Here is a 24,000-nt window from a genome sequence, read left to right on the forward strand (position 1 = left end):
TAGCGGTGAACACCAAGACGTACGTTCTTTCCGATTTATTTTACAAAGTTGAAGAGTAAATGACCTACAATCACCAAGAAAAGTTGAAAGTAACACTAATGCCGCGTTTCCACGGGAGGGTGCGGTTCGGTTCGGTTCGGTTCGCAAAGGTACGGCACGGATCACGTTTCCACCGCCAAAAGTGGGCGTGACCTGGACTGAACCATACTGAGCTGTACTCGTCTCGCACTCGTCTCGGAGTACTCCTCCGTTGGGGTACTGAGACACCTGAAAGGGTGCCGGCAAGTTCGAGCTACACACGCCCTCCGTTGATTGGTCGACGGAATCGTCACTTCCGAGCGACATGGGGATAAAAACAAACAAACAGTAGCCGCGAGGTATTATTCTGGACAATGGACATGTCGCGCAAAACTTTAGCTTGGGCAAACAAGGAGGTGGAGACGTTCTGAAACTGCTGTTGGATGACTTCCATGGTAGCTCTTGGTTTAATGTGTCGTGTTCCTCTTTTCATTGTTTTTATTGAGCAAGCTACACTGTGTTGCGCCGCTATGATGTCACAATGTTTACGTAGCTGCCACGGCAATCGACATCTGGCCCATTATAAGGGAACTGTCGGCAGTGGAAACGGAACCTCGGCACTGAGCTGGGCTATACCGCCCCCTCACTACCGGACTGAGGCGAACCGAACCGAACCGCACCCTCCGGTGGAAATGCGCCATATGACACGTTAAACACTAACAAGACACAAGTATTTTAACTTTATTTTCTTTTTATGAGTTTGTTTATTGATTACAACATTTGTGTGTGTAGCGTAGTATTATCTGTTGTTGCCGTTCAGCGTGGCCTTTTTTGTTGTTTTATTTAGCTCATATTGGCAAAGAAAGTAAAGAAAATTACTTTCAATGTTTATTTCAGTTATGATGTTGTGTAGAGTGAGAATGGTTTGGTGATTGCTTTGGACGTTTTTCTTTTTGTTCTGGATCTTCGTCAAATCCGTTCACTCTTCCTCTTCAATCCACTGCCACTGCCCAACTGCCGGACTTCTGTAGCCTACTGTTCCATAGTGATGTGTGATTCATGAAAGTCATGAATTACATGATGAAAAAAATTCATAATTTTTGAACAAATCTTTTGTGTGATCCGGTAAGAATGATTTGTTTCTGCGAGTGGATCTTTATTTTCGTTAACCTGTTCTTGGATTTGCGCATTCATTTGAATGAACGAGATCCGAAGATCCGAGTGCGAAAAAATATCAGAACTTCGCATCACTACTGCTCCAAGGGGACCGGTGGGAATTTAAACATAGAACCACTGCCTCTCATTTGCATTGTTTTACAAAGAGAGACCACAAGCAATTAATGAGAATTTAGTTTTTTTCTGCAGTCATTGGTATTGAGCAATAATCTGTAAACATATTTGAAGTTTTAATCCAAACAATACACATCTATTTAATACTTTGTCAGTTGTGTGATGTATTGTGGGACGTTGGATTTAAAGGGCCCTATTTTAACGGTCTGAAACGCAAGTGAGAACAGCCAAACACAAGTAGCTTTGTGGGCGGTTCTATGGCGATGTTGCTATTTTACCGGGGGATAAATGACTCTTGCGCCCGGCGCAAATCTAAAGAGGGTTGGTCTGAAGTAGCCTAATTACCCGTAGGTGTGGTTTGGGTGTAACGTGCAATAAACCAATTAGAGTGCCATCTCCCATCCCCTTTAAGAGCCATGAGCGCATTTGAATCTGACAAGTTGATATTTTGACGCGTTTGCAGTCTCCCATGAGACAGATGCATGACCACATCAATTTTAAACTTCAAATGGCTCAGTTTATGGCCAAATAATATGGCCTAATTCACACATGGAATAGCGTTTTCTTCCACAACTTCAGAAATACTGAGTCCTCAAATAAATTTTGGCAAAAAAAACGTAACACACATATGATATGCAGTAACTGGTTCTATTTAATGATAGACGCAATACATTAACAAACATCGTTTCTTACCAGTATCGTATGCATTATCGTTATCAACTTGTGTTCCTAATATGCATGTGTTCCCCCGTTAACTTATTGCAACTTATTACCGCTGTTTTAGCTGTTCTTTTTCAAATAATTTACCAAGCATGTGTGGCTAGGTAGATGAGGGAAGCAAAGTGCATGCGCGAGGTGCACAAGCAACATTATGCATGCGCCCTTAAAATAGCACCTGAACAACGCGCCACTGACTTTAAACCAGGTATTTCCTGGTTTGTGGCGGAATTGTTTTCTGAAACGGCAAAATAGCACTAGGGAACGTTTGCGCCAGAACATGCCTCCTCCTTTCGCCGAAACTGGCTTTGCGCCAGTTGCAAACTAGCAACGACACATGTGTCAGTGTAGAAAGTCAATTGCGCTGGATGCAAGATAAGGCCCAAAGTGTCTTAAGTTCACCACAGCCAATCTCTATCGACCTAGAGAATGTCAAAGCTGGGTTGTACGCAGTATGGAAGATAAAAAGAATATCCAAAATCCAGGTATGAACCAACTCTATAGGCTAGGGTAATGAGCAAGGCACTAGCATCAATCGCTTGGGAACAAACAATAAATAAAAACAGGGCTGTTGGTTCCATGTCCACGGCCCACTGCCCTCCTCAGCTCTCTCTGTGGGACGCTTGTCCTAAACCAACTTTGTGTCGGAACAGAAGGCTCTTTTGTGGACGGCGCCGGGGCCCTTATGACGGATGCCTGGTCGATGACTTCAGCTTGCTGTCATGAAGCGCCTCCTTATCCTCCCCCCGTGGAGAGGGGAGCACCACCGCCTCGCGGGCCCCGGGGACGGGACCCTGGCCTAGGGGCAGAGCCCGCGAGGTCAGTGGGGGGCCTGATCACATACGTAGAACCATGCTATTTAGTGACAGCATTCTGGGCTAAAGGTTTAAATATCACCTGATCATCGGGCCCTGTGACTGGTGAATATGGACATGTTATTAATAGGTATTATCTACAGGAGTTCATGCTGGAGCTAACCAGCACCTCACAGCCTGAAGCCAGTACCATCGTGTGTTGGTTAGAGATTGCTTATTTCGATTTTACTAAGATGAAACATTTGGATTTTGTTTCATAGAAATAATTCTAATAATAATACAATTAAGAGTAGCTGTACTCAGTCGATATTTAGAATGATAACAAACTACATTAAATATTGAACCTTGAATGAGATAGCTTGAAGCTTTATGAATTGGCCGACACATTAGGACGACACAAATGAAGTCGTCATCATCAATGCATGTTCCAATTTTGAGTTTGGTTCCGTCCCTCATCCACTGCTCTCAAATTGATTTATCGTTAAAACTTATTTACATTGAAAGATGTTTACATTACATAATAAACACAGAAAAAACTATTTGCTTCTCATATTTTCAAAAGTTTCAAGAATTGCACAATGAATACCAGTATTCCATACAGTAAAACCAGAAAACAAGCTTCAGCTGAGGTGGGGGATCCTGCTTCCGTGCTTGGTTCTTCAGGTGAAGCATGAGGTTGAAGCCTTCCAGAGGCCCGTAAAGCAGCCAGGGTGTTTCATTGGTCTTCCAGAGCTCCAGAGCAGTCCCCCCAGTGGGCAGTGGAGAGGGGGACGGGGCCCCTGATGAGCCCAGGGTGGCAGAGGAAGCCAGGCTGCTGCTCCCATCCAGGGGCTGGGCAGCCTCAGAAAGGCCCGGTCCCCATGTGGCGGTACCAGGGGCCCTCCAGGGGATGACTGAGGGGAAGAAGCTGAGGCTGCTGTCACTTTCAGAGGAGGACAGGGAGGAGGGGTCATCCAGGTGGTCTGAGGCCAGTTTCACAGAAGCCCCCTGGGGAGTCCCTGAAGTTTTGGAAATTCTTTAACTATCCATACTGAATAAAAGTGAACAGACACTCGATAAATGTGCATATCAGTAACAGTGAAGTGAAGAGAATTGGTGACGTTGTAAAAGTTTGCTTACTTTAATCATTATCCATAACAATCTTGAGTAATGTGTCTTCCAAAGAACCCTTTATTGTGCTACACTTTATTTGATCAGCAATAATAAAAAAAAGGTGTTGTCGTGCAACTGCTGATTTTAAACATTATAACCATCACATGTAAAGATTTAGAAATTATTTATATATTAGTGGCGCTGTAAGGCAAAAACACAATTGTTATTTGCTGTCTACTAAAACGATGCAGTACTACAGTAAAACCATAGCGTTTTGATTAAAAATAGAGCCTTAAAATAAGTGAGACAGCAATACTTTTGAACAATAACTTTGAGTCCACATACAATCTAGACTACGATTACTGGCATGACAATTTTATACACGGGGTCCTTGTAAAATGCATAGTGTGAGAAACCTGCTTAATGTATTGAGTCCTACCTGGTTAAAATGAAGGGGGCCAAACACATCCCTGTCTTTCCTCCAGGCTGCAGTGTGTGTGCGTGTGTGTTTGGGTTAGTGTGTGTATATTTTTGAGTGTGGAATCAGATTGAGATATTAACTACACCCAAATGGATAGTATAAAACTTTATCTATTTGCGGATCATTTTATGTAAAAGGTAAATAAGATTTAATGTATTTGTTGGTCAATTTGTCAGTTTTTTTGTCAGTGTATCTTCCCCCTTTCTGTCCGTCTCTCTCTGTGTGTTTGTTCGCTTATTTGTGTGCTTGTCTGTGTGTTTAACTGTCTGTCTGTGGGTTTGTCTGTGGGTGTGAGGTGAAGAGAGGATCTCCCCTTCACGAGACAACACCTATGTGGCACATATTTGGAATAGAAGCCATTAAAACGGCAGCGGGAGTGTGAGAACAGGCTGTGCAGGCGCTGTCCGCCGTACAGGGCTGACCACACTGGCACCGCACTTTAGTCCCATTGCCTTGCCTCCGTCCCGCTGGCAATACTTTGGAATGCAATGTGAATATTTTTGTTATGATGCAGTAACAGTTTACACAGCAACTAAAATAAACTACCTTAGGAAACTAAACTAAAATGAACTAACAACATTCAGAGCCAAAAGTGTCTTGACCTCTCTTGTGTTTACAAATTCCTCCCTGGCGGAGCAGGGATGAGGTGTGTGGGAACCAGGAAGAGCTCAGGTAGTGACACTTATGTGAATATGACTCAGGTATTCAACCCTTTTCCCCCCTCACAAACAGGGCAGAAAGAAGGGGAAGGTTTTGAGGACGTGGGCTGTCTGGTCCTTCGAGGTGGGGGGGTGAATGGGATGGGAGTTGGGATCTGTAACCAGGTGGTGTGATAACGCATGTTTATGAAAGGTTTATTAGGTACTAAATAACACAATGCAATGACATAATTATAAATTCTGAATATTTGTAAGGTAAAAATATCCTAGGACACTAGTATATAATACACAGTAAATGTAGCTAAATGCAGATACAGTTTTACATGAGGAACAAAGTGGGTGGTTGAAAACCCCTCCAGGGGTTAAAGAGGCTGCCTCAGCACCCAGCGAGGGATGAGCAGAATGCTCCATTCGGCCACTCAGTGGCTGTGCAGCTGTTTGTGTTGTAGGTAGTAACATGCGGTGACCCTAAATTTCAGTGGGGCAGAAACTACTGGCGTTATGACCACACCCACAACTTATGTTTTTTTATATATATATATGTATTTATATATATATATGCTTCACATCACATCACTCACACCCGTGGTCCATAAATCCCCTTGTCCTGTGCAGACACTTGCTCGATAAAGTAGACATGGGAAACAAAACACAGTGTTTCTTTTTGATTAACCACATTTTTTCTATTCATACCATGCTCGGGAGAAATTTCTGTTGTAAGTTTTCCCCCTATCTTTCGTTTGTTGGATAATGTTTATGTCCGGTCTGTGTTGGCCAAGTTGTTTGATTGCTAACTTCTCTTCCAATTTTAACCTCTCAAATGTTTTTTTTAACAGAAACTCAACACTGTTAATCACAGGTGCAACACCAGTTGCCATATCTGCATCTGATATAGGAAGTACGAAAGATTCTGGCGGAATAATTTGAGTTGAAACAACAACAGTGGGGGCAGACTACTTTACGACCATATAGGCGTCTTTTAGCGCAGATTGCAAATCTTGCAATTCCCAGCCTGTAGGGCTATGCGATAAACATACGGATGAACGCGGTCGCTGAGCTGCCCTGCCCCAACATTGCATGACATGTTAAACTCAACAAGAATCGCCAGCATCATCCAAAATTTGATGTCAACAGACCAAAAATTGTCGGAGAGCCTACAAAAACTATAGATAGTTAATGTAACAATCACATTATTAAAAATAGACTTGGAGCAATGATTTACTGAGAAACTATTTTTTGGGAGCATACTTTTGCAAGTAGTTCGCTGCCCCACCTGCCCATATGGACGGCACGCGCCTGGTTGTAAGGTAAGAGAGATATGAAGACATGGTTTGTTTGCAGCATACCTGTAGTCATGCCAGGAGCCCCGTCCCATCAACCCATATGCTGCCTCATAAAGAACAAGTACAGAGTTAGTCCAGCCTAAGTCATCTCAGTTAAATCACCCTAAGTTCAGAGTTAGTTCAATTTGTTAAAGGTTAGTCTAGGGTCAATCTAAAGTTAGTCAAGAGATAGTTCAGTTAGCACACAATTAGTTCAGAGTGTGTTCAGAGTTATTTCCTTGTTAGCCTTGAGTTAGTTCAGAGTTAGTTCAGAGTTAGTTCCTTGTTAGTCTTGAGTTAGTTCAGAGTTAGTTCATAGTTAGTTCGGGGCCAGATGGCGGGAGAATGCAGACCACTGCTCAGGAGGAATGCTTGTCTTTTCCACACTGGCCCTGCGGCGTGCTGATAAGACGTGTGGTAAAACCATGGATTAAGTCTCGACATTCCCGCTATAATCTCCCTATTCTCATACCAGCTGATACCCCACACCTTCCTCAGCCCAACACCTATCTCACCCGCCCAGACCCTCAGCCCTACTGCCCTAAAGCCAGTCCTGTTGATGTTGGCCTGGCACTTGGTGGATACAGACAGACTCATGCTCAACTGCACACACACACCCACACACTCACACACCTCACATCATCAGCATCATGTCCACAGGAGGAACATCCCAGCCAAACATATCTGCCAGCGTTACAAGCGGCTCACACAGTATTGTTGGATGGCTTGACATCTTAATTAACAACAGGAAAGCGTGAGCTTCAAGAAATGTTAATGTTCTATTCAATGTACATCGTCAGCTTCTTTATGGGCCTCCAAACGGGAGCTTGTAGCTGCAGGTGGGACTACTCCAGAGGGACATGGGGACTCAGGGGCCCCACTTCAGCTCAGAAAAAGCCTTTTCTATGTAAAAGGATAACATGAATGCCTTACTCCATGCTGTACAAAGGGACTTCCCTTCCGGCTTCTGAATGAGGTCTTAATTTAAAGACCACGTCCTGCCCACTCTTCAGTGCTCCATACTGCTTCCCTCACAATGAATGATTTCTTTCGGCACCCTTCTCCGAGCCTCTCAGTATCCCAGTCCCCCACTGATCTGCAGGGCACTCAGGAGGAACAACATGGAGGGTGGGACGTATGGACACACAGGTGCAGCCAGACACGGTCAACAGAACTGCAGTGGAATGCTGAATACCAGACATAGTGCAGAAGGGAAAGTCCTCCCGGGCTAAATAGAGCGCTCCAAATGAACCAGAGTAAGGTTAGTGTAGCAGCAGAAGGGAGGAGGTGGAGGGAGGGATGGGGGGAGGCTGACGGGGTCTAAAGCAGTGGGAAGAACAAGTGCTTGGTCCTGGGTGGTGGTGGTGGTGGGAGAGTGTGTGTGTGGTTGATTTGCAGTAGACTTCAAATTGCCAAAATGGTGCATCTTCCCAGTGCAGCCCTGCCCCCAGCCCTTTGCCGCACACCCTACGAGGTCAGGTCCAGCATGGGTGTCAAGCATCATGCGAATCCCACCAGAGGGAAAATGTCTGACAGTGGGGGCCGTCCCGTCACTAATCACCTCCAGTGTGCTTGAGTAGTTCATCATCAAGGATCCCACAGTGGACGGCCCCGCCCCCACCCCCCAGCCGGAGGTCCCGTGTCGTTGGGAACTCTCGTCTCTCGTTAGCCACTCCATGGCTGCGGGTCTTTGATCGGCTCAGCTGACTCCTAAGCTCGGCTTAGTGCGGCAGGGGTCTGGAAAAGCTGTGGGGTGAGCGGGGAGAAGTTCAGAGGTTGGCCCGGCGGCGACGGCCGTGGTATAGGTGTGCATCCCCCCGGCCCGTCACGAGCAGCCAGCTGTGATGGGGATCCTTTTAGGGCTTCATGTTTGTATCTCTGTGTCTCATGACCTCAGCAATACACAAATACAGAACATGTTAAAACATGAAATGGGACCTGAGTATGGATAGTGGGAGCGACCCGATACCATAGTTTAGGCTAGCTGCCGATACCGATATCTATTTGATACTTTGTTATACTCTTGAACAAATTATAATAAAAAAATATATGGAACCACTTTGCTCATGATTGCCACGATGATTGCCACCTTAAAACATCTCACTTAAGAAAAGTTGAATGGCTTGAATCAAGTGAAAAGATTTGAACAGAGTTCAAAAGTTTAAATGGAGTAACAATGTAAACATGCACACATTTAAAAAAATGTAAATGGTTGGAAACATAAAGTGAAGAGTTAAACAAATAGTAAACTGGTTAAAGTTTGAATACATTTGAAATAATATATAGAATAGATGAGCTGTTACAGCTGATAGTTTGAAATTGTGTGTGCTTATGCGTATGCGTAATGCATGCGTGTGTGTCATCACTTGTATTAACCAGGTGTTGTTGCCGTTATTCTTTCACATCGTTAATCAAGTTAACTCACAAAACGATGAGGCTTGTACGGTTGGACTCATTATAGTCTCTTTCACATGGCATATCGTTTGTGTAGAAATCATGACTTGAAAAAGATAGTTTATGTTAGCATTTAGCTTCTACTGGGAGTACATCGGATATGTACGAAGCAGCAAGACTCTAGCCATATAAATCGGGGTCCCCACACACAAAAGCCTGATATATAATAATCATATTTCCAATTGATTAATCATTTTAATCGTTTGGACGTCTGCGTCATCTGAAATGGTTAGCTTTTATGATCGCCAAGCTTGTGGCTATCACAACAGCTGCGATCCGCTCTAGTCGAGGTTGGTGTGACGTGACTACGCGCGTAAGGGCGCTTGACGGCGCTTGACGGCGCCTCTCCTCAGCAACAGCCGAGGAAAGCCTTGCAACAGCCAGGCCCAGGCTGTTGCGCTTTTTTCTTGAAATACAGCCACATTGCTGCTCTCATGCGGTAGTTCTCATGCGTATGCGCCTAATTGACGACTAACTGTTGTTATCACGTTACACGCTGCGCGGATCGGATCATATTTCTTACTCCCCTCCGACATCCGATCCAGCGTAATGGGGGATATCGGACTGATACCGATGCCGTGGATCGGATCGGGACATCCCTAATGGATAGCGATGGGATGGGATAGGTAGGGCAGTGCTTGAAGGTCAAGAGAAGAAGCAGGGGAAATAAATGAGGGACAGGGCCTTTTTGTTGTGCCATTCATTAGTTTCTTGAGGACCGTCACCATCCGGAGTTGACCCGCTGGCCCAGCGTAAACCAGCAATTAAAGCGCAAGGAGTCGGCCAGAGGGAGTTTAGACAACGCCGAGATGAAGGAGTTCCAAGAAGCCACTGCCTGTGTGTGTGTTTGTGTGTGTGTGTGTGTGTGTGTGTCTGTGTGCTTGCTTGAGTTTGTGTGGGTGTGTGTGCGTGTGTGTATGTGTTTGTGTGTGTGTGTGTGTGTGTGTGTGTGTGTGTGTGTGTGCGTGTGTGTCCGTGTGTGCGTGCCTGTGTGTGTGTGCGTCTGTGTGTATGTGTGCGTGCCTTAGTGTGTGTGTCTGTGTGTCTGTGAGTGTGTATGTGTGTGTTGTAACACATTTGAGGCACTGTGGAGCCGCATTCCTGGAGAATGCCACCCCAGAGTTCACAAATTAAACCTCTGACAAAGAACGAACCGGGCTAAATAAACTGTGCTAATAGAGTCAATTAGCAGAACAGTCAACAACAATAACCTCGTCGAGACTAAAACTCTACATTTTCTCCCTCCTCTCTCCCTACCTCCTCTCTCCCTTCAGATTATCAATGGCATTATGGAAAGAAAGCAAAGAAATGCAAAATAAAAGCCCTGCCTGGCCCTCGACGCTGGCCGCCTGCGCTTAGTGAAGGAAGCAGTGTTTGGCTCCGTAATGAGCAGGCACAACAGGCTGTTCAGGGCCACTTGAACCGGAGCGCCTCCATACATTATTCATCTCGCTGTGTCGCCAGCGGCCACTCAGCGCCTTCCCGGGCTCCACCGGGGGAAATGAACTCAAAGAAGCCAGGACCAAGGAATTCCTTGAGGGAAGGAATTACATTTTAGCTCAGGGGAAGTCAGGTTTTAATTTGTCGGTGATCACAATGGGCTACTCTCTGAACTCTGAACTCCGTACTGTCCACTGACTCTTCAGAGGGCTGACCTGGCCCACGCATGAATGCCCATCGTTTTTCCCCTTAAATACTGTTTACATGTCCACATGTTGCCCTGTCACACACGCCTGGAGGATCTTACAAGGCCGTGTCAGGCCAACATCCAATCAAAGTGATAAAAGATGGAGCCATGACTGCGAGGTTAGTCTATGTGTGGTGAAGAAGGTGTGTGAGTGGGCTCAGACCTTCTCCATCTATTGTCCCCATAGTCACTAAAGCTCAGAGTATGATTGCCCCAGAGACGGTCCCACACGTGAAGCCTGAATCCAGCTGTTATCACATCTGTTATCTCTTCAAGCTGAGTTATGAGAGCCCTGTGACCCCATCGTTTCATCTCTGTGTTTCTTCCTCACTGCTCTGTCTTGGCTGACTCCTCTGAACACACACATGCACAGGCACACGCACACACACAGCCACAGGCACACACACACACAGGCACACACACACACACACGCAGAGGCACACACACACAAACACACGCACAGGCACAAGCACACACACACACAGGCACAGGCACACACAAGTTCACACACTTACGCACAGGCAGACACACACACGCACAGGCACACACACAGGCATACGCATACACACACACACACACACACACACACACACACACACAACCACACACACATATACACGCACACCCACACCCACAAGCACACACGGGCACACACACAGGCACAAACACAAACACACAACCATGCCTGCACACAACCCCGCACACCCACACATACAAACACACACGCATGTACGCACGCGCACAAACACACACACACACTCACACACATTCTTACACACACACATTCTTCAAAGACACCAATTAGGAAACCATGAACTTGAAGTTCACTGTCACTATGTTAGCAACCACCTGACTTCACAGAGAAATACAAGTGATCAGAATCACCGGTGCATACTGGGTAATGTATAGTTCTCACAGAATAATTGTACTATTTTTAAACATTACAAATCTCATTTCACAAAGAAAACTCTTATCAATTTGATATCCAACTCTCACTAGTTTACAGCATATTCAAATAGTTTCAGCCGATGTTGGTAGAGAGTTGGCAGTTTAAATCCCAGGTGACGACCCATGAGTGGACTTTTCCTCGGCCGCATGTAGGCTCCGCATGTAGAGAACTGTTCAATGTTTTCTAAGAGCAGGTCAAGTTGAAAAGCAAAGTTAACGCCCATTAGGACAAAAGGAATACTTATATCATGACATGTTTCCACCCCTGGCCACTGTGTTTCGGGAAGATCCAGGAAAATAGAGGCATGTTTGATTCTGTGTGAGCCTGTGTGTGTGTGTTTACTGTTTGGCGAAAAATATTCGCATATAGATGCACCCCAGCCTGTGTTGCTGTGCGGAGGAGACAGTGTAAGGAGATGCCCTTCAGTCTGTTAGCTTTGACAGCATCTTTAACAACAGGCTTGTTGAGCAGGTAGACTGCCTGTTTGTCTCTGTGTGATTATGTGTGTGTGTGTGTGTGTGTGTTTGTGTGTGTGTGTTGTGAAAACCCGCTCCCCACCAGGAGGATCCGGGGGCTAGTGGTGGAGGGCGTGTACCGCCGCCATCCACTAGCCGGTGGCAGAGAGCACCACATTCCTCACCCTCATCAGCCAGATGGGGAACACCTGGCCGGAGGAAGGAAACGAGCGGGCGGAAATCTTAAAAGGCAGCCGAGGACTCATTCCGGGGTGGAGGGTGAAAGACCAACCAGGAGGAGACCATTGATACACCACAGACTATGAGGCTCACGGAGACCCTAGTTCAGTGTTGTATTTCTTGTTCAGTTATTTCATATGTGAATAAACGCAGACTGCGGCTTAAACCAGGATCCAATGCGTGGTACTTGCCGTAAGAACAGACACTTCGGAACCGGGTTGCCACATATGGTGGAGAATGCGGGCAGTTGGAACCCACTACAACTCATGGTGAAGTACCCGCTCACAACATGCAGAACCCAGACGGGGCCGACGCCGCCCAGCGTCAGCAGCAGCTCCAGGGGCAGGCCGGCGCTATACAGCGGGATACTATGGAGAGTCTTGCCCTGCTCCGCGAAGCAGTGCTCTGACTTACCCAGCACGCTGTCTGCGATTCCCCGACCGCCGCCCCGACCAGTCGGCTCACCAAGCTCGGCCCAGATGACGACGTGGAGGCATACCTGGAGGTGTTCGAAAGGACCGCCCGGAGGGAGAGCTGGCCGGAGGACCAGTGGGCCCACATCCTGTCGCCCTTCCTCACCGGACCCGCACAGCAGGTGAGCCAGGACCTCTCGGCCGAGACCGCCGGCCAGTATCAAGCAGGCTATACTGGCCTACTACGGGCACAACCTCGCGGCCAGGGCCCAACGCTTCCACGACTGGCGATTCGACATCCGGGGTGTGGTACAGACACAGATCGCCCAGCATGGCCGCTTGGTGAGATGGTGGCTGGTGACAGGCGAGGGACCCAGCCCGCTGGACCGGGTCCTTATGGACAATACAATTCGCCAGACGCGCGGAGGATCCTGGCCCACCATCACCCCGACACGGTGGATGACCTTATCCGGCAGCTGGAGAACTGGCAGGTGGCCCAGCAGCTAAGCGCCAGTCCCCGGACCACCCCTCGGCCTATTGAGACCCGCCGAGACCGAAGGGGACCCACGACCTTGCCACAGACACCCCCACCGGAACACCCGATCATGACCCAGGAGGGCCACGAGGGGAGGCGGTGCTACACCGGCAGCCGGACCGGTCATCTAGCACGATACTGTCCCGGAGACCGGGATGTGTCGATGCCGTCGGCCTACGCGGACGAGGGGACGCGCCGACCCTGCATGCTGGCCACCTGTTGGGCACAGGGGATGGCCGGGACCCCGACAATACCAGCGCGGGTCATGAACCGGGACACGCAGGCTCTCCTGGACACTGGCAGCGTGCTAACCCTTCCCGCCCCGACCTGGCGGGGGGAAAGGAGGGGGGACCGATGAAGGTCGCCTGTGTACACGGGGACATCCGTACCTACGGGACCTGCCATGTGGTCGTCTAAACCCCCTACGGGGTGTTCACTGCCCTGGCGGGGATCGTTCCCCACCTTCCGGTACTGCTTCTGATTGGGAGGGATTGCCCGATATTTAATCGGCTGTGGAATCCGGAGTGGGGATCCCGGCCCCGGAGAGAGCCTCCCTGCTGAGTGGGGAGGGTGGCTCGACCGGCCTACGGGGCCACGCAGGTTCCCGCGACCCCGGGGGAGTCGACGGCCGAGGACCAGGGCTCCGAGGGGAACGGGCCCTCACCACCGGGTTCCCCGATCCACACGGCAGGGGGGTCCGCCCGGTCCGGACCACAGGGGCCCCCAGGCACCACGCACACCTTAACGTGTCCGAGCAGAATGGCCCACCCAATAGTTCTCCCCTCACCAAGTTCTCGGACTTCTTAGGGGGGAGGTACTACTCGGCCGGGCCAGTTTGCCAGCGCTCAACTGCAGGACGACGCCCTAAAGCATGCCTGGAGCCACGTACTCGCCCATGACGGACAAACCCGGGACTCGGTGAGTTGCTTACCGCAACCACATTTTAGCACCGGGGGGGGGGGGGGCTGCTCTACAGGGTAGTGGAAAAAGAGGGGGAGGTGATGGAACAATTAGTGGTCCCGCGACCAAACGTCAGTAAGGTGATCTTTATGGCCCACAAACACCTCCTGGGAGCACATCTGGGCATGAAAAAAACCCGGAACCGGGACTTAGCGAGGTTTTACTGGCCAGGGGTAAAAAGGGATGTAGAAAAGCATTGCCAGGCATTTCCCGAGTGTCAGCGGGTTGCCCCTAGAGCCACGGTCAGAAACCCCCTCATTCCCATGCCCATCATAGAGACTCCGTTCGACCGGATAGCCCTTGAAATTGTGGGGCCCCTCCCCAAGACCAGCCGGGGACACCGGCACATCCTGGTGCTGGTGGACTACGCCACCAGGTACCCAGAAGCCCTACCCCTACGAGCGGCCACAGCTAAGGCGGTAGCCAAGGAGCTCATGCTTCTGTTTAGCCTGGTGGGGATAGCCAGGTAGGTCCTGACCGATCAGGGCTCATGCGTTATGTCCCGCGTTATGAAGGAACTGTTTAGCCTTCTCCAGGTCAAGCAGCTCCGGACGTCGATGTATCCCCCCAAGATGGACGGCCTCGTGGAGCGCTTCAACAAAACCTTGAAACAGATGTTGAAAAAGGCCATTGATACTGACGGGAAGAACTGGGACCAGCTGCTGCCCCATGTCCTGTTCGCTGTACGGGAGGTGCCCCAGGCCTCCACCGGCTCCTCCCCATTTGAGCTGCTATACGGTAGAAGACCCCGGGGAATCTTGGACCTCGCCAAGGAGGCATGGGAGAGCCAGCCGTCCCCCCACCGCACCACGCTGGACCATGTGGAGCAGGTGAGGGGCCGCATGGCCCGGGTGTGGCCCATCGTACAAGACCACCTACGGCGAGCACAGCAGGCCCAGGCGAGGGTCTACAACAGGGGAGCCCAGCTGCGCATCTTCCGTCCAGGGGACCTGGTATTGGTCCTGGTTCCCACGGCGGAATGAAAATTCCTGGCCAAATGGCAGGGTCCGTACGAGGTGGTCGAACGAGTGGGGGAGGTGAATTACGGGGTACGACAGACCGGGAGACGTAAGCCCACCCAGCTGTATCACGTCAACATCCTGAAGCAGTGGAGGGGGGGAGTGGACCCTCCAGACCCGGCACCCCTGGTGTTAGCGGCCCGACGCGAATTCCCGGTGGTCCCGGTGGGGGAGGACCTCAGCCCGGCCCAGAAGCAGGATCTCGATGAGATTGTGATGCAACACCAGGACGTGTTCTCGGAGATCCCGGGGAGAACATTGGCCGCCCACCATGATATCCAGACGGCGCCAGGGGTAACGGTGAGAGTCCCCCCATACAGAGTCCCGGAAGCTCGGCGGGATGCCATAAAGGAGGAGGTAGGCCGAATGCTCCGGCTCCGGGTCATCGAGGAATCACGCAGCGCCTGGTCCAGTCCGGTCATCCTCGTGCCCACACCTGACGGGACGTTCAGGTTCTGTAACGACTTCCAGAGGCTGAACGAGGTGTCCGAGTTCGACGCCTACCCCATGCCCAGGGTGGACGAGTTGATTGAGCGACTCGGACCAGCCAGGTACCTCACCACCCTGGACATGACCAAGGGGTATTGGCAGGTGCCATTGACTCGGACTGCCCGGGAGAAGACGGCGTTCGCGACCCCGGGGGGCCTGTACCAGTACACCGTCCTCCCCTTCGGTGTCCATGGAGCCCCGGCCACGTTCCAGAGGATGATGGACCAGCTCCTACGGCCTCACCGAGCCTACGCTGCTGCCTACATCGATGACATCATCATTCACAGCGACAGCTGGGATGTCCACATCCGGCAGCTGCGGGCCGTACTGGGGGAGCTACGGAAGGCGGGCCTCACTGCCAACCCGGCCAAATGCCTCCTCGGGCTGGAGGAGACGGTCTACCTTGGGTACCAGGTAGGACAGGGGAACGTCCGGCTGCAGGAGAGCAAGGTGGCCGCCATCCGGGACTGGCCCCGCCCCACCTCCAAGAAACAGGTGAAATCGTTTTTAGGACTGGTAGGATACTATCAGCGGTTTATACCCGGCTTTGCCACGCTGGGCAGCCCTCTGAATGACCTGACCCGGAAGGCCCTGCCCGATCGGATCAGGTGGTCCGAGGCAGCCGAGAAGGCCTTCGGGATGCTCCGGGGAGCCTTATGCTCGGAGCCGGTGCTCATAACCCCTGACTTTGCTTTACTTCTCATAGTTCACACAGACGCTTCGGAAGTGGTGCTGGGGGGAGTTCTTTCACAGATCCGGGCTGGAGAGGAGCACCCCATCATCTACATCAGCCGGAAACTCCTGCGCAACGAGAGGAATCACTCCACAGTGGAGAAGGAGGCCCTGGCCATCAAGTGGACCTTGGACAAACTCCGGTACTACCTTTTAGGTTGGGAGTTTACCCTGGTCACCGACCATGCTCCACTGAAGTGGATGGCTGGCGCCAAGGACACCAATGCCCGGGTGAAGAGGTGGTTCCTGGCCCACCAGGACTTCCACTTCAAGGTGGACCACCGACCGGGCAAGGAGCACGCCAACGCCGATGCCCTGTCACGTCGGGATGCATGCCTGGGTTGGAACCCAGTCGACCAGAGGCTTCATCAAGCGGTGAAGGAGTGTGACAATCCGATCTAGGTGGAGGGCGTGTACCGCCGCCATCCACTAGCCGGCGGCAGAGAGCACCACATTCCTCACCCTCATCAGCCAGATGGGGAACACCAGACCGGAGGGAGGAAACGAGCGGGCGGACATCTTAAAAGGCAGCCGAGGACTCATTCCGGGGTGGAGGTAGAAAGACCACCAGGAGACCATTGATACACCACATACTACGAGACTCACGGAGACCCTAGTTCAGTATTGTATTTCTTGTTCAGTTATTTCATATGTGAATAAACGCCGACTGCGGCTTAAACCAGGATCCAGTGCGTGGTACTTGCCGTGAGAACAGACACTTCGGAACCGGGTTGCCACAGTGTGTGTGTGCATGTGTGTGTGTGTTTGGGTTTGTGTGTGTGTGTGTGTGTGTGTGTGTGTTTGTGCATGTGTGTGTATGGGTTTGTGTATATGTGTGTGTATTGTCATGGGGGGTGGGGTCCGATGTGTATGTGTGTGTGTGTTGTTGCGCGTGTGTGCATTAGTGCACAGAGGGAGGGGGTGAGAGATGTCTCTTGCAGATGTGAGAAAGCGGTCTTCAAGACAGTGTGTGTGTGTTTGTGTGTGTGTGCTTGTGTGTGTTTCTTTGTGCACGTGTGTGTGTATGTGTGTGCGTGTGTATTGTGGCAACCCGGGCCCAGGAATGTCTCGGTTGTACGGTTATCACCACACGTCACGGCAGGTTCAAAGCCCGGAAGGGCATTTATTCGGGGTAAATCAAAAAAACCACGTGGATCAGGGTCCAACGTGGGGAAAACGAAAATAATACTCTTACTCCGTGAGCCAGGGAAAAAGGGGGTCAATGTTTGGTTCTCTCGGGGACAGGGAGGTCAATCCCATCGGCGTTCCGATCCACGGCGGCTGGTCCCTGGCCGGGGTGCGTTCTCCTTGGAGCCTGTCGGGAACGGCTCGGTTCACCTTCCTTCACGTCTGCTCGTTCGTCCACAGTTTTGGGGTACTCCGGTTTCTCCCGGCTCCAACCCTCTTTCGGGACAGGTGACAGTGCCTTTTAAAGGTTACCTCTCTCCTCGTTCCCCATCGCAGGTGTTCCCTATTTCGCCAATTATTGAGACGAAAAGGACGTCCTCTGGCAACCTCTCCCCTGGGCCGTCCAGCCAGAGGGGTTGGGGACGGGTTGCCACACTCCTCCACCGCTGGTTTACGCCTCGGGTTGTCTCTGACTGTCCATAGGCATGCATCTTGGCGGGACAGAGCATCGGCGTTGGCATGTTCCCTGCCCGGCCTGTGGCCCACCTGGAACCTATAGTCCTGGAGTGCCAGGAACCACCTCTTCACCCGTGCGTTGGTGTCCTTCGCCACAGCCATCCACTTCAGTGGTGCATGGTCAGTCACAAGCGTGAACTCCCAGCCCAGGAGGTAATATCTCAACTTGTCTAGGACCCATTTGATGGCCAGGGCCTCCTTCTTCACGGTGGAGTAGTTCCTCTCATTGGGTAGGAGCTTCCGGCTGATGTACGTCACCGGGTGTTCTTCTCTCGCCCGAAACTGGGAGAGTACAGGCCCCATTTGGGATGCGTTGGTGTGTACTATTAGGGGTTGAGAGAAGTCAGGGGTAATCAGGACGGGCTCAGAGCAGAGGGCCATTCTGAGGGTTGCGAGGGCTCCCTCTGCTGCCTCCATCCACTTTACCCGGTCCGGCAGGGCCTTCCGGGTCAAATCGTTCAGGGGGCTAGCCAGAGTGGCGAAGCCGGGGATAAATCTCTGGTAGCATCCTACCAGCCCCAGGAATGATTTCACCTGTTTCTTGGTGGTGGGCCGGGGCCAGTCTAGGATGGCGGCGACTTTGTTTTCCTGGGGTTGGACGTTCCCCCGTCCCACCTGGTATCCCAGGTACGACGTCTCCTCCAGCCCTAGGCGGCACTTGGTGGGGTTGGCTGTGAGCCCGGCCCTCCTCAGCTCTGCCAGGACCGCCCACAGCTGTCGGAGGTGTATATCCCAGCTTGCACTTTGTATAATGATGTCGTCAATATAGGCGGCTGCGTACGACTGATGAGGCCGAAGGATCTGGTCCATCATCCTCTGGAATGTGGCCGGGGCGCCATGGACGCCAAAAGGGAGGGCCGTGTACTGGTACAATCCCCCCGGGGTCGCAAACACCGTTTTCTCCCTAGTGGCCCGGGTGAGTGGCACCTGCCAGTACCCCTTGGTGAGGTCCAGGGTGGTGAGGTAGCGGGCCCGAGCCGCTCGATCAGCTCATCTACCCTGGGCATGGGGTAGGCGTCAAAGTCTGACACCTCGTTGAGTTTCCAGAAGTCATTGCAAAAGCGGAATGTGCCGTCGGGTTTAGGGACCAGGACGACGGAACTAGACCATGCGCTGCAAGACTCCTCGATGACCCGGAGCCGGAGCATTCGGGTGACTTCCTCCAGGATGGTGTTCCGACGGGCTTCTGGGACCCAGTAGGGGGGGACGCGCACCGTGATGCCGGGCGCCATCTTGATGTCATGGTGGGTCACTGTGGTCCTCCCGGGTAACGTTTTGTTGAAGCGTTCCACAAGCCCGTCGGTCTGGGGGTGGTACACCGAGGTCCGGAGCTGGGTCACCTGGAGGGGACTGAGGGGTTGTTTCATGACTCGGGACATAAAGCAGGACCCCTGGTCGGTTAGCACTTCGCTGGCAATCCCCACCCTACTGAACAGCAGCATTAGCTCCTTGGCTACCGCCTTGGTCATGGCGGCGCAGAGGGGAAGGGCTTCGGGGTACCTGGTGGCGTAGTCCACGATGACTAGTATATATCTATGTCCCCTGCTGGTCTTCTGGAGTGGGCCGACAATGCCCAGAGCTATCCGGACAAACGGGACTTCAATGATCGGCATGGGGATCAGGGGGTTTCGTACCGAGGGTCTCGGGGCTGTGCGCTGGCATTCGGGGCAGGACTGACAATATCGGACCACGTCTCCTTTCACCCCGGGCCAGTAGAACCTAGCTAGAATCCTTTCCCTAGTTTTATCCATGTCTAAATGGGCCCCTAGCAGGTGGGAGTGGGCCATGAACAGCACCTTACTAACATAGGGCCGGGGTACTAGCAATTGTTCTATCACTTTTTCCCCCTTCACTATGACCCAATATAGCAGGCCCCCCTTGGTGCTGAAGTGAGGGTGTGGTAGACAACTCACCGAATCCCTCGCTTGTCCTTCATGGGCGAGGACGTGGCTCCAGGCATGCTTCAGGGCGTCGTCCTGTAGCTGGGCGCTGGCGAACTGTCCGGGTCGATCTGTTCTCCCCCCCCGGTCGGGAAGAAATCCGAAAACTCGGTGAGATGGGAGCTCTCGGATCCTCACTGTGGGCCGGTCTGCTCGGTCGCCGTCAGGGTGTCCGGCGTGTCCAAGGGTGATCCTGCCGACTCCGCTCGGTGGGGTCCTCCCGTTGAGTGGGCTGGTGTGCCCGGCGTGGTGGGTCCGTCCCCCTTGTTCCCGCTGTCCTCCGCTGATGATTCCGCTGGGGTTGTGGGGGCCAATCGAGCCCCATAAGCGGGTCAGACCGCTCGCCCGGGCCGTCGTGGTTTGTCTCGCAGGGGTTGGGGACCTGAGACGGGGTCCCACAGGCGGATGAATATGAGCAGGGGTACGGGCAGGTTGGGCACGGTCCCAGCCCGTGTCACATACACCCCTCGGGGGGTCCTCATGACCACGTGACACGTGTTGTATGTGCGGGTGTCCCCATGTACACACGCGACCTCGATCGGCTCGCCCCGCCGTCCTTCCTCTAGGTCTGGCCGTAGGAGGGTCACCACACTGCCGGTATCCAGGAGGGCCTAAGTGTCCTTGTTCCCTACCCGTACCGGGATAGTTGGGGCTCCGGGTTTCTGGTGGGCCCAGCAGGTAGCCAGGAGACACGGTCCGGACCGTCCCTCGTCGGCGAAGGCCGCAGCATGGACACATCCCTGATCCCGGTGCACTGTCGGGCTAGGTGCCCGGTTTGTCCACAGTTGTAGAATCGTCGGTCCTCCCGGGGTTCCAGGGAGGAGGTCGACAGCCTCGGTGGGGGCGACTGTGGTCCGGCTCTCGGGTCTCGTCGGCCCCTACGCGGCTCAGCGGGCCGCGACGGGTTCCGGGTGCTGACACTCAGCTGTTGTGCCACCTGCCAGTTTTCAAGCTGTCGGACCAGCTCGTCCACCGTGTCGGGATGGTTGTTGTTCTCCGGGCATCTGGCGGGAGCTGACGGATGGTGTTGTCAATCAGGACCCGATCTAGGATGCTTGGTCCTTCTCCGGTCGTGAGCCATCTTCGGATCAGCCATCCGTGCTGGGAGACCTGAGTGCGTACGGTGCCTCGAAGGTCGAATCACCAGTCGTGGAAGCGCTGGGCTCTGGCGGCAAGGCTATAGCCATAGTAGGCCAGTATGGCCTGTTTCAGGGCCAGGTATTGAATGCCACGCTTTGGCGTCAAGTCCTAGCTGGCCTGCTGTGCGGGTCCGGTTAGGAAGGGGGACAGGATGTGCGCCCACTGGTCCTCCGGCCAGCTCTCCCATCGGGCCGTGCTCTCAAACACCTCTAAATAGGCCTCCACGTCGTCATCAGGTCCGAGATTGGTGAGACGGCTGGTCGGCGCGGCAGTCGGGGACTCGCGCACCGCTTGCTGCGTGAGCCTTAGTATCGCCTCCCGGAGAAGAACGAGACTCTCGGCGGTGTCTCTCTGGGTGGCGGCGGCCAGGGCTTGGTCACGTTGCTGACGCTGGGCGGCGGCCGCGACTGCGGCCTCTTCCGGGTTCTGCATCGGTGGGTGGCTGGTAACTCACTGTAGTCTGTAGTGGGGTCAAATTGCCTGCATTTTCCACCATATGTGGCAACCCGGGCCCAGGAATGTCTCGGTTGTACGGTAATCACCACACGTCCTGGCTGGTTCAAAGCCTGGAAGGACATTTATTCGGGGTAAATCAAAAGAACCACGTGGATCAGGGTCCAATGTGGGGAAAACAAAAATAATACTCTGACTCCGTGAGCCAGGGAAAAAGGGGTCAATGTTTGGTTCTCTCGGGGAGAGGGAGGTCGATCCCGTTGACGTTCAAATCCAAGGTGGCTGGTCCCTGGCCGGGGTGCGTTCTCCTTGGAGCCTGTCGGGAACGGCTCGGTTCACCTTCCGTCTGATCGTTCGTCCACAGTTCTGGGGTACTCCGGTTTCTCCCGGCTCCAACTCTCTTTCAGGACAGGTGACAGTGCCTTTTAAAGGTTACCTCTCTCCCCTCGTTCCCCGCCGCAGGTGTTCCCTATTTTGCCAATTTTTGGGATGAAAAGGATGTCCTCTGGCTCCGTCTGCTGGGTATGGGCGGTACACGCCCTCCACAATCTCTCCCCTGGGCCGTCCAGCCCGAGGGTTTGGGGACGGGTTGCCACAGTATGTGGTGCACTCCTGTGTGTGTGTATGTGTGCCTTTGTGTTTGTCTGTGACCAAGCGACATAGAGACTGTATTGACAGTGGAGTGGAGTTATTAGGTTTGGCTGCAGCAAGATAAAACTAATTGTAGCACAATTGTAGAATAGCTGAAACAACGTGCTGTGTGTGTGTGTGTGCTTGTGTGTGTGTGTCTGTGTGAGTGTCTGTTTGCTTAGGTGAGGCGACTCCTGGAGTGTGTCTGTGTTGGGACTTTGCGAGGAGGTACAGTTGGCTGAGCTGTTAATTGTGTTCCCCCCCTCCCTCACCTCCCCGGCCTCCACCCCCTCCCTCTCGCTCTCGCTAGGACTCGATTGTTGTGGTTGCCATGGTGACGCAGAAGTCTCGGCTGGCTTCCCATAATTCTTTGGTGCCTGTCCGGGTGCGACATGTCCTTTTCAGCTGGCCTTTGTCTGGAGGCTGATTTACGCGTGTTCGTTGCACTTTACCGTTGCCGCTAAATTCTGGGAAAAGGGGCGGAAACTTTCTTTGAAATGTTCAGAGGAACAACAGCGAATGTTACCTGTGAAGATCAAAGCAGGAGACATGTTCTCATCACGCCGTACTCATGGCATTGTACATAAGACAAAGTGTGTCAGGATTGTACCTGCCATAACAGTATGTGAAATAGTGGCTTTAATGGACAGCACTACAATACCTGTTTTAAAGACGGTTTTACTCCTATCTTATTATCTCTCTTTCTTCCTCCTTCCCTCACCTTTCTGTTTGATACAGGGTATAGTTTCTCCATCCCCCCTCCGACTCACACACTCACACACATCTCCCGGTAGGCGGTTCTCCAACACAGGTTCAGCCAATCAGTGGTCATAAGCTTTCCACTCCATCTCTCGTCAGCCTGTTTTGGGGTTCACACGTTGTTTTTCTCTCTCACTTTTTTTTTTCACTCCTCCTTCAGCCACTTGAACTTGGAGCAGATGGGGATATTGTAGTGGGGGAGAGTGAGCAATAGACAGAAGGGGAGAGAGAGAGAGAGAGAGAGAGAGAGAGAGAGAGAGAGAGAGAGAGAGAGAGAGAGAGAGAGAGAGAGAGAGAGAGAGAGAGAGAGAGAGAGAGAGAGAGAGAGAGAGAGAGAGAGAGAGACAGAGAGACAGAGAGACAGAGAGACAGTGAGAGAGACAGAGACAGTGAGAGAGACAGAGACAGTGAGAGAGACAGAGACAGAGACAGAGAGAGAGACAGAGACAGAGAGAGAGAGAGGGACAGAGACAGAGAGAGAGAGAGGGACAGAGACAGAGACAGTGAGAGAGAGAGAGAGAGGGAGAAAGAGGGAGAGAGACAGAGAACTGGAAGAAGCTGAACCAGCCTGGTGAACTGATGACCGGCGACCACAGCAGTCAAACAGAGCAGAGAGAGACACTATTCAGTGAGCCCCCTCCCCACACACACAGTGTCAGAACCAGGGGAGGACGCAGAGAGAGACAGAGACACGGACGTGGATCCTGTGGCACGAGAGAGACACAGACCCCCCACTGCTGCCGTCGGAAGGACACACAACTCAACGGCGCTACACCAACTGTGACCAACATCCAAGCCCTGGACTTGGGGAGAGGGCGAGCGAGCACTAGAAAGACACGAAAGGGAGAAGGAAGGGGGAGAGAGCTAGAGAGAGTGAGAGAGTGTGAGAGAGGGGAGAGAGAGCGCTAGAGAGAAAGAAAGAGAGAGAGAGAAGGAGAGAGAGAGAGAGAGAGGCACTCACAGAGTGGACGCCTTCAAATGAGAATTCAAGTACTCAGAACGAGGGAGATGTTTAGAGGTAACAGTAACTAACAGAAAATTTAATTAAATAAAAAAAACAGTTCCTCTACTCTCGCTGGGATCTGGCTGTAGGAGTTCAACGGACCA

This window comes from Pollachius pollachius (genome assembly GCF_949987615.1).
Source record: "Pollachius pollachius genome assembly, chromosome: 8".
Lineage (NCBI taxonomy): Eukaryota > Metazoa > Chordata > Actinopteri > Gadiformes > Gadidae > Pollachius > Pollachius pollachius.